This window comes from Triplophysa dalaica, chromosome 22, assembly GCF_015846415.1.
Source record: "Triplophysa dalaica isolate WHDGS20190420 chromosome 22, ASM1584641v1, whole genome shotgun sequence".
In the NCBI taxonomy this organism is placed as follows: Eukaryota; Metazoa; Chordata; class Actinopteri; order Cypriniformes; family Nemacheilidae; genus Triplophysa; species Triplophysa dalaica.
Window position 1 is genome coordinate 788,594 of NC_079563.1, and position 10,563 is coordinate 799,156.

The following is a 10,563-nucleotide window of genomic DNA, read 5'->3' on the forward strand; positions in this document are numbered from 1 at the left end:
ACTTTGAAAAACCTTTTCAAGAACTTGTCCCAGGCTCCCAGCACACTAAGGAAGCCAATGCGAGTATCTCAACTATATTCTAAATACCTGCTCTTAAGCTGTAACCCCTTTTAAATAAGGAGATTGTCCTCTATGGTTTATGCAGATGTGAATAGCTGTTTGTAATACTGCCACTTCTTGCTTTGTCTTTCCCTTCCATTGCTTTACTGCTTTAAATTAGTTGGTGTGTTTCCCCTTTAGTGTAGTCAATAAACCTGCATTTGTGTCTACACTCAAATTGTTGTGTTCACTTATCACATATTAACGTCACGGTTCTGCACTACACTACAGTAAGAGTGTTATGTTTCCAAGGCCAGAAAAGTAATATTTCTAAGAGTTGATGTACTTTAGTGCATTTAGTTTGTCACTATTATTAGGTCTACTACATCAGGTAAAGTGTGTAAAAATGGTTATGGTTAATCACCATTAATTTTATGTATTTTACTGTGGTTAAACTCATAATTTCCCGAAATACACTACAACAAAAATAACATTTGAAATCATTACAAACAAACTAATTAACTTATCAATATTAAGTTAGTGATATTATCACTGATTATAAACTGGATGCACTCTGTTTAACAGAAACCTGGCTCAAACTGAATGATTATATTACTTTGAATGAATCTACCCCCACGGTTATCTCTACTTGCATGAGCCTCTGCTGAAAGGTAGAGGGGGGCGTTGATTCTATTTATTATAAAATATTTAAAGCAAATTATAGATCTGGTCTTAATTTTAAATAATTTGAAGTAATGGTGCTTAAAGGAACAATACAGGGTTTTTAGGAGGATCTATTGACAGAAATGCAATATAATAAACAAAACTATTTCTTCAGAGGTGTATAAAGACCTTACATAATGAAGCGTTATGTTTCTAATACCTTAGAATAAGCTGTTTATATCTACATACAGAGTGGACCTACATACATTGAAGTCGCCGCCATCTTTTGTACACCAGCCCTAAACGGAACAAACAACTCTACAACGCGCATTTCCTCTCCCTCTTCCCTGCGGTATAGTGGTGAAATTGATTGCGTATGATCCATAACGTATGTACCGTCCTCTACGCATGAGACCACCGGATTAAATGTAAGTTTATCCATCATTGAGTAAGAGAGTAAAACGCACTCTCTCAACAGTTTTAGCGCTTATGCGCTCTTTCCAGTATCTGGACGAGTACAATCTTAAAGCGGTTCCAGATCAACTATAATGCTCAAAACTGCCCCGTCACACAGCTAATATTAGAACAAAAACAATAACATGAATTGGTTCTAAAAAAAAGAAAAAACACTGTTACTGTGACGAGTCGCCCCTGGCGCTATCAGCGTCGTCATGGAGACGGAGACAATCAGAGTGGCACTGTTGCCGCTCATCACCACCTGATGCGGATTCTCAGCGGCTATGTGAGCCGCTGCCAAACCGAGGAAGGTGAGCAACGTCTCCAGTAGTGTTGAATGCCACTGAGTCTGTGTTATACTGTTTGTTCCCAGGTTCTGACGTGTAGAAGAAGGAAGAAGGATATACCAGGACAAACCGGAAGTAAGCTAAGTGGACAGAATAGGATCTATACCACTTCTTGGAGAAGTGAGGGGATACACTCCAAGATTCCGCAGAAGCAAGCATCTTGGCACAACCAGCACAGTGGCAAATTCACACTACTCTCAATAAAAATACCCTCCGGGGTGATATATCGTTCTTTTGTGTACGTGTCGTTGCTTCACCTGTCACAGTTACTCACATACTTATCCGAATCAAAGCAACCTCCTCTGGGGTGATTTTAAAGGGCAGCTTTCCCAGAAAATGCACTTTTAAATGTCGATCTACCAGAAATTGAGTCGCCACCGTGTGTGCAGAAAGACCCTGTAATTTTACAAATCCATTTTTTCTTCTTTTTGTATTCTCCTTTAAACCACAACAGTGACACAAAACAGGCTGTTGGCGATAACCTATCAATGTGATGTCACATTGTTTACACCTGCCCATGACCGCTCACAGACTCTGCCTTATGCCAGAGACATGCTTCTCAGCCATGTTCTGGTAAGTGCAGATGTAGCCACTACCCAGAAACAACAAATTTGTGCTGTGGTTGGATGTAAAATGGCACATAAAAGGAGGCCTGAAGGAGACCTTTCTGACGAGCCCGCATTCGTCCCACTGCGAAAGTCCCGGATGGGGCGAAGAATTTCGGGAAGAATTTAATTTTTCCAGATCAACAAACCATTCACCAGTCCGGAAAGACTTAGAGAAACCAGCCAGAACTCGTTGGAAAAGACAATTTGTCATTTCTAAGACAATGAGGTTACGCAGAAATTGCTACTCACAACGTATTGACATTTGGTTGCTGATCTTTACATACCAGTCCGTCATAGAAAATTACCCTGAATGCATGTTTATGCCTTTATCCATGTTTATGTCTGTTAGTAATATGCATGCACATGATAAATCATCAATGGCCAACGTATGGTTTTTGTTGGACAAGGCTTAGCAGACGTAACAGCGCTTTTAAAATCTTGATGTTATCCAAAGCACATGTGTAAGCGCTCTACCTCATATTTGGCATACGGGAAGGGAAGCTGACACCGTAGCAAACGTTTTTGAGCTCGAACAGGCAGACAGGATCACAACAGTTATATTGGAGTTATATTTTAAATGATATCAGAGGTTCAGAAAGGTGTTTTGGTTAAGGCACTGTAACTTTATTAATTGAACCTTATTATTTATACACAGTATAAAAGATAAAAAAAGAAAAAGATCACATACCAAATATTCAAGCACACTTTAAAAAAAGTTTATTTACAGGATTTATAACAATGTTTTGAAATAGGTAAAGAAAACACCAAATTAAAGTAGTTACAGAAAAACATGTGGATTTTTTTTATTTTACTGTATTTTAATGGAGCCACAGCTGCATTTTTTACAGTGTAACCAAAGACACTTACTTAGTAAGGAATAGTGATATATTATACTGTACATTTAGTTAAATTTCATATACTAATTATTTATTCATGTACTATTTACTATTATATATTTTTTATGTTATTTCAGTTTTTGTGATTATATTAAAAAGGTTCAATTCTTAATGGCACATGCCATATTACACCCTAAAACATCACATTGTTGACAAATCCATTGCAAGAATATGTATATCTCTGCTCTTTTTTTTATCACCCCCTTTTGTTTAAATAAGGGATGTTGCTAAAGACTAACAGGATGGAAAGTATTTAGTTGATTTCCACAAAAAAAAAACAAGGAAAATCTCTAGATAAATATTCAATTTTTCATTTAAGAAGTTTTAGTCAAATTAGCCTGTCAAAATATGTCGTAAAATTGAATAATATTGCATAGTGCACTATATGTATTATAATCAGTTCAAGGAATCTTTTTATCTGTGTTTATATTCAAAACTGCTAATTCTAGTCGATAACCCACTTCATCCACATTTTTCCTACCATGTTGGCTCAGCGGCCTTCCTCTCACACAGAACGTGTGCCTGCGGTGAGAGAAAGCTGATACTAAAAATAACATCAACAGAGAGAAGGTAGCCATGGTAACATCAAAACGGATGCAATGGCGAGAATGGATCTTCATAAAACATGCCTGGACTGATTCTCTCTCTCTCTCTCTCTCTCTCTCTCTCACTCACACAAACACACACACACACACACATACCATGAATGCCGTTTCATTACGGTGCAGGTCTGTGTTTTATAGTTTCTGCTTTCTCACACACGACGGACAACAAGGTCATGACTGCCTGTAAATGAAGAGTCAGCACTGCTTCTTCTCTCAGAAACAAAGCAGCTGTCTGCATTTAACATAAATATGTATGTTCTGACCCTTGTTTAACATGTAAACAGAAATACATAATCCCAAATTAGTCAATATTTATTTTAGCCTATACCATAAAACTAATTTTGATTGTTCAATGTTTTCAATTTATTTTTTTCAATATTGTTTTTTCAACAATATTTGTTTTCCACATGCATTCAATAGTCAGGTGACCCACTACCAAAATGTGAAGTAAACGAACAGAACACAATCCAGAATGCTGCATCCCATGATGCAATGGGCTGGATTTGACCTTTTGTGTCAACAGTGACAAATAATCCAACCTGGTCTCTCTTTTTGCAGCATTTTACCCACGAGGTTGAAATGATCTAAAGCAATAACAGCTGGAATTTTGAACACGCTATAGATATAACATTATTTCTGCAGTGTGAATAAATACACAGCACTTGAAGTAAATGTGCACCCTTCTGAGGTCATACGACAACTGCTCTTTTGCATATCTGTTTTAAAATAATCTGCAAACAGAAAGCAACATTATAGTATTCCAATCCAAATGTGCTACAGAATTGAATATGTTTTCCCATGGTGCAACATGCTCAATTTGACCTTTAATACCATCTGCAAATTTTTATATAATATTTAATGTTATGGCTATATACTGTATGGTATACATTACTGCAGAATTCGGTTCTATGCATACACTGTACTACCCACCTTATGATATTGAAAAATTCCCAAAAAGAAGTGCACTTTGAGTTTGAGTTTGAGTTTACACATGTGTTTTGGATGACATCAAGACAAGCAATATGGCGGAAAGCGCAATAACATCTGTTAAGCCTTGCCCAACCAAAACCATACACTAACTGCAATAAAAATCGCCTAAATGCCTTGTTCATAAATATGAATTAAATGGAAAAGACAAAAACATAGAACAACATATGCAGACCATTTGCTATATGAAATGTTGGGCATTGATTATTAATCATGTGCATGGATATTACGAAAAGACATAAACACGGATATAGGCATAAACATGCATTCAGACAGAGTACTTCCATGACAGACAGGTATGTAAAGTTCAGCAACCAGGTTTATTACGTTGTGAGCACCAATTTCTACTTAACCTCATTGTCTTAGAAATGCGAACTCTGTTTCTCTCCGCTCTAAGTATTGTCGCAATGTGTAATCTCTAGCTCCCGACCTAAGGATCCCGACCTAGGCATCGACTCGAGGTGAGCGTCGTTCTAATGCCCCAGCGGAGATCCAACGAGTCTTGGTTCGCTTCTCTAAGTCTGTCAGCACTGGAGATACGGACCGGTGAATGTTGGTTTGTAGAAGAAAATTATTCTTCCCGACAGGGACTTTCAATTGTTATAACTCCAGGTCGCAGAGGGACAAACCCGGGCTCGTCGGAAAGGTCTCCTCCAGGCCTTCTTTTATGTTGCATTTTACATCCAACACCAGCGAACATTTGTTGTTTGTTAGACATTTTTGTCATTGGTTAGTGGCTTACATCTGTTCTTGCCTGAAAATGGCTGACAGCATGTCTCTGGCAGAAGGTGAAAATATCATATAAGCACTCATGGGCAGGCGTAAACAATGTGACATCAGATTGTTAGGGGATCGCCAACAGCCTGTTTTGTGTCACTGTTGTGGTTTATATATTTCAAAAAGAAGAACAGATGGATTTTTATAATTACAGGGTGTTTCTGCACACACACTTGCGAGTCAATTTCTCTTAGATAAAAATTGAAAAGTGCATTTTATGGTATTGCGGCCCTTTAACCCTTTTACCCACTGATCACAAGCAAGAAAAATTATTAATATTTAATTCCTGTAAATAAAATATTGTTATACATTTGTACGTTTGTTATAGTTCAAAGTAACATATAGGAACAATATATTTTTAAATAATTGTTCAAATAGTGTCACGTACTAACATAAGGGTCTTTTGGACCGCCGGAACAATTTCATAATTCCAGGACGATTTGTCCGAATTACCAGCTTTTTGTTGTGTTATCACCGCAGGAACCGGATGGAATTTTAGTTTGGGTGAACCTTTTTGCAGGAACACTTTTCCGAGGCATGGTCTAAACCAGCAGGATATGAACTACCTGTGGTGTAAGCAAACGCTGATTGGCCAAACTTATTATTATTACTTTTTATGCTTGAGAAACAATACAGTACAATAAGCCTTTCAGAGTACAGAGTACTTACAACAAATACTTATTTAAGAACAACACAAACAAAAGTACAAAGTGAAATACAGACCGAAAATAAAAATAAGATAAGAAAACAACAATTAACTTATTATACATCAGGGTCTTCTAATAGCTAAAATTCTTCAAACAGTTGAAATAATTTTCTGTCATGATTCCGTCCCATCTTGTCATGTTTCTATTGATCTAGTGGCAGGATCATGAAAGAACCTCATGTTTTATGTGGAAAGAGGCAATTTTTTCGTCCCAGTTGGCAATCCACATGCTCTCTGTCTCATCTCTGTTCCCGCCCATTCGCTTCATTATTGATTGTTAAGTAGTTCATGCTCTACACCTGTTCCCTCTTGATTTGTCCCATTATTTAATGCCCCAGTGTCTTCATTCTTGTGCTGGTTCATCTGTGGTGAGTTCCTGTGTTTTGTGTACTCTAGTTTATTATACTTAAATGTTAAGTGTTATTATTAGTCTACTCTCGTTGGTCCTTGTTCCTGTTGGCATGCTTTGTTATGTTATCACCTCGTGGGTGTTTGTTTTGTATTTATATTTTATTAAATGTTTTCTTAACCCATTACCCGCTGTCTGCGTCTGGGTCCTCCCTCCTTGTCCTCACCACCCATGTTCATGACCGTTTTCTTCCAACTTTCGACTTTGATTTACAGTAATCCCAAAAATCTGTGCTTACCCGAATATAGAATTTCCCAAAAATAAAGATTTTATTTAACAAAAATCCCAAAAGTGTTTTCATAATTCCAAAAAGTGATATCAGCGTTCAGTTAAAAAGCCAGGAACGCTGATGGTATGGGAGTTTGTAAGTGCATACGGTATTGATAGATCTGGATAGAAACAAACACTTGTTTCTTGTTTATTTCATTTTATTATTCTATTTCATTTATTACAATATTCATCATATGTATTCATTCCTTTATTTTATTATTCATATTATTTGCTCCTTACTTTCCTGTTGTTTAACCTCATTGGGAGTTGTATTGTGTCTTATGCTGATATGAGTATCCATTGGTCTCCATCTCAAGGTTCATAATAATGTCATGAGACAATGTTTTGATACTGTAATCTTGAATGGTTAAAAACACATATTGAAACTGTTTCTAGTCAGACGAAGTTAGGCAGAGCTTGACTGAGCATCAACGCACAACTGAGATTATTCAATAAATCATTTGTCTGTCTATTTAACATCACTTCCTCTACTGCCTGCTCTTCTTCCCTTCAGCTCTATATCTCCCTGGTGGTTGGGTTAAAGGATTGACTCACAACCTAGTTGATATCTCCAGGTGTAATTGTTCCTGACGGATAGAGATCTAGTGAAACTGGACTCAAAGTTTAGATCTATAAGATCTACAAGCCATATCTCATAGTTGGATCCATCAGTATATTGCATATTTTGAAAGGCACTTTTAGAGCAATTTCAGTCAATTTCAGGGAAGGCCTAGCAGCCTATTCTAACAGCATGGCTTCGTAGTAGAACAGTCCATGTGCTGAATTGGCCTCCCTGCAATCCAGATCTTTCACCTATAGAACATTTGGTGCCTCATTAAACGAAAAATACATCAAAGACGAGCACAAACTCTTCAGCAGCTGAAAACCTTTATCAGGCAAGAATGGGACCAAATTGCATCACCATAACTCCATAAACTCATATCCTCAATAGCCAATTGAAAACATGCCCGCATTCCATATAACAATGAGCCAAACCTGAATAAGATCGACCCATATGAGATTGTAACCCTCAAGGCTCTTTTCCAGAACCGGATGAACCTTTCTATATGAAGAATGTATGCACTCACACTCACGTCTGAGGCCCGAACCAATTTATCTGATTACAGTCAGCACGTGAATTCAAGACAGCAGCGCTATTAATCTTCATTAACAGAGATTTCAAAGGGGGGGAAGACATGCTTCTGACAGAGATCTGAATAAACAGCTCTGTGACTCATCAGCACAAATGAGCCAAAATAACAGTTTGGCTCCAAAGCCAAATAACATAGTCAGCACTGAATAAAGAGAAATCTGGAGCTGTGTACAATTTCAAAACAAGCATCATGTGGAAAACATGCTGAACTTAATGATGGTATTCAGTTGAACATAATGCACAGTTAATGAATTTATTCAACTGATGGTAGAATATTAGCACAGCTGAGCAGCTAATGTCTTGGTCATTTTGTTCGATGCTTCCATTAATTGCTTAGGCAAGTTATTTTGATTGTTCTATGGTGTAAATTCTGTATTCCTGTTGGATATTACCACATTTATCCTTGGTAAAATATTCAGTTTTATTCAGTAAAATCAGGTAACATTAAATAAAATCTTTGTGGTGAGACTGATCTGTTGATGTTATCATAGACATGTTTAGTGCTGAAGATCAGCTAGATAGAATAGTTCTCTGTAATAGTTGCATTTTCCAATTATCTGTAGGAATGCTGTATTTACTATTATGTAGCTTCATTGCTCAAATAATGTTTAATTATCCCAAACATTAGTTTTGTTAAAAATAGTTTTAAGACTAACAATGTGTCTATACGAGACGCAACATGCAACAATTAAAAAACAAACATTACAATAGCCTGACATGAAAAAGATAGGGTAAATGTTCTAATTTGTGGGGATGTCGCGTCTGGTGGAGTATGAAGGACATAGACCCAATGTAGATGCCATGTCTGTGTCAGTTTGCATCCAGCCTTTACAAGAAGTGTATATGCTGAACTTAAGTAATCTTTAAGCCAAGAGAACATTTATGGGTTAGAAATATTTATTTAAGTTAACATTTTGGATGCAACAAATAAATTCTAGCATCTTTAGTCGTTCCAACTATTGTTTGCTGATGTTTTTTAATTAATTGAGCTCTTTTCCTATGTGGCCATAGAGATGTTTTTTACCTGGCATTGTGTTTTGTGTATATACCCAAGCAGACCTTTGAATAGGGCAGTCAGGTTGATGGAACATAGTTTACAGGACATTATTTTCCCACAGGGAAACATGCATGAATCACACTGTCATACATTTCATAATCAAACATTCAACGTGTAAGAATACTTTAACAACACACATCTTTGACAGTTGGAACTTTGTCTGACAGAACATTGTCTGAAGTATTCGCATTCAACGTGTAAGAATACTTGAACACTTTAACAACACACATCTTTGATTATTGGAACTTTGTCTGACAGAACATTGCCTGAAGAATTCAAAGGAAATCTCCTCTTAAAAATGACACATTATAGCGGCTAAAATATCCCAGACAATGAAATGTCCACCCCAGGGCTTAACCTGAATCTATCAATGCAAACAAGCATGAACAGTCATCGAAAGAGAAGCACATTTGTAGTATTGTGAAACCCTAACAACTAACTCTGCCATGCTGTGTGCCCTGCAGTGTCTGCCAGCATGCATCACCGCATCATCAGCATGCAGTAACTTCAGGAGGCACCAGATCCACAGTCTAACGTCCTGATTTTAGATATCAGATTTTGTTTAAAGGTCCAGTGTGTCTTTTTTGGAGGATCTATTGAAATAAATGCAATATAATATACATAATAATGTCTTCAGAGGTGTAAAAAGAGCATACAAAAGAAGCGTTATGTATTTATTACCTTAGAATGACTTACTTTTTGCAACATACACCGGGGATCCGCTTGCATATATTTCGACATGTTCTGTCAGCCGTCGTTGGTTGCAATTCGCAACCTTACCACTAGATTTCACTGACTGGACCTTTAAATTTACTTTTAAAAGAATTAATTTGATAGCATGTCCTTTGAAGTTATAAAAAAACAATGTCATAGAACATCTGAAAATAATAGCCTACATTTTTAAACACCTATCCAAACCTGACTACCATTGTATCTTCTCCTATACTATGGTAGTCAATGGGGGACAAAATCTGTTTGGTTATAAGCATTCTTCCAAATATCTTTCTCTGTGAACATCAGAACAAATACATTTATACAGATTTGGAACAACTCAAAAGTGAGTAAATGATGACAGAATTTTCATTTCGGGGTGAAGTATCACTTTAAATCAGCAGTAAATGTAGATGAAAATGTCACATCTTCAGTGTTGTCAGTGTCATTTAGCTGGAAAATAATTGTACCATGCTCTGAATGTTTGATTTATGGCATTGCTTTGTTTATGAGACTTCTGGTCATTTTTACAACCACTGAAATATGTAGCAATTACCTGAGATCTCGGATTGCTTCAAGGCCTATTTGGCAAAGGGCTACTGGAACTGAATTGTAGTTCAGTTGTCTCATATAATCAGAATCAAATCTTGTCAGGCGTTAAAATGAAAGTCTGTGAAGGGTAATTGCTTCATTTGGGTAAGTAATAAATTGCATTCACAAGCTACTGAAGGGAGAAAAGTGGAAATCTGAATAACGAAAATAAAATACCAGTATATTCGTTTTTTCAATTATTAGTAGTATTGTTATTCACGTCAATACAAATTTATGTTTTAGAAATGCAAATAAAATGAAATATGTAACAATATTACGTTTGCAGAA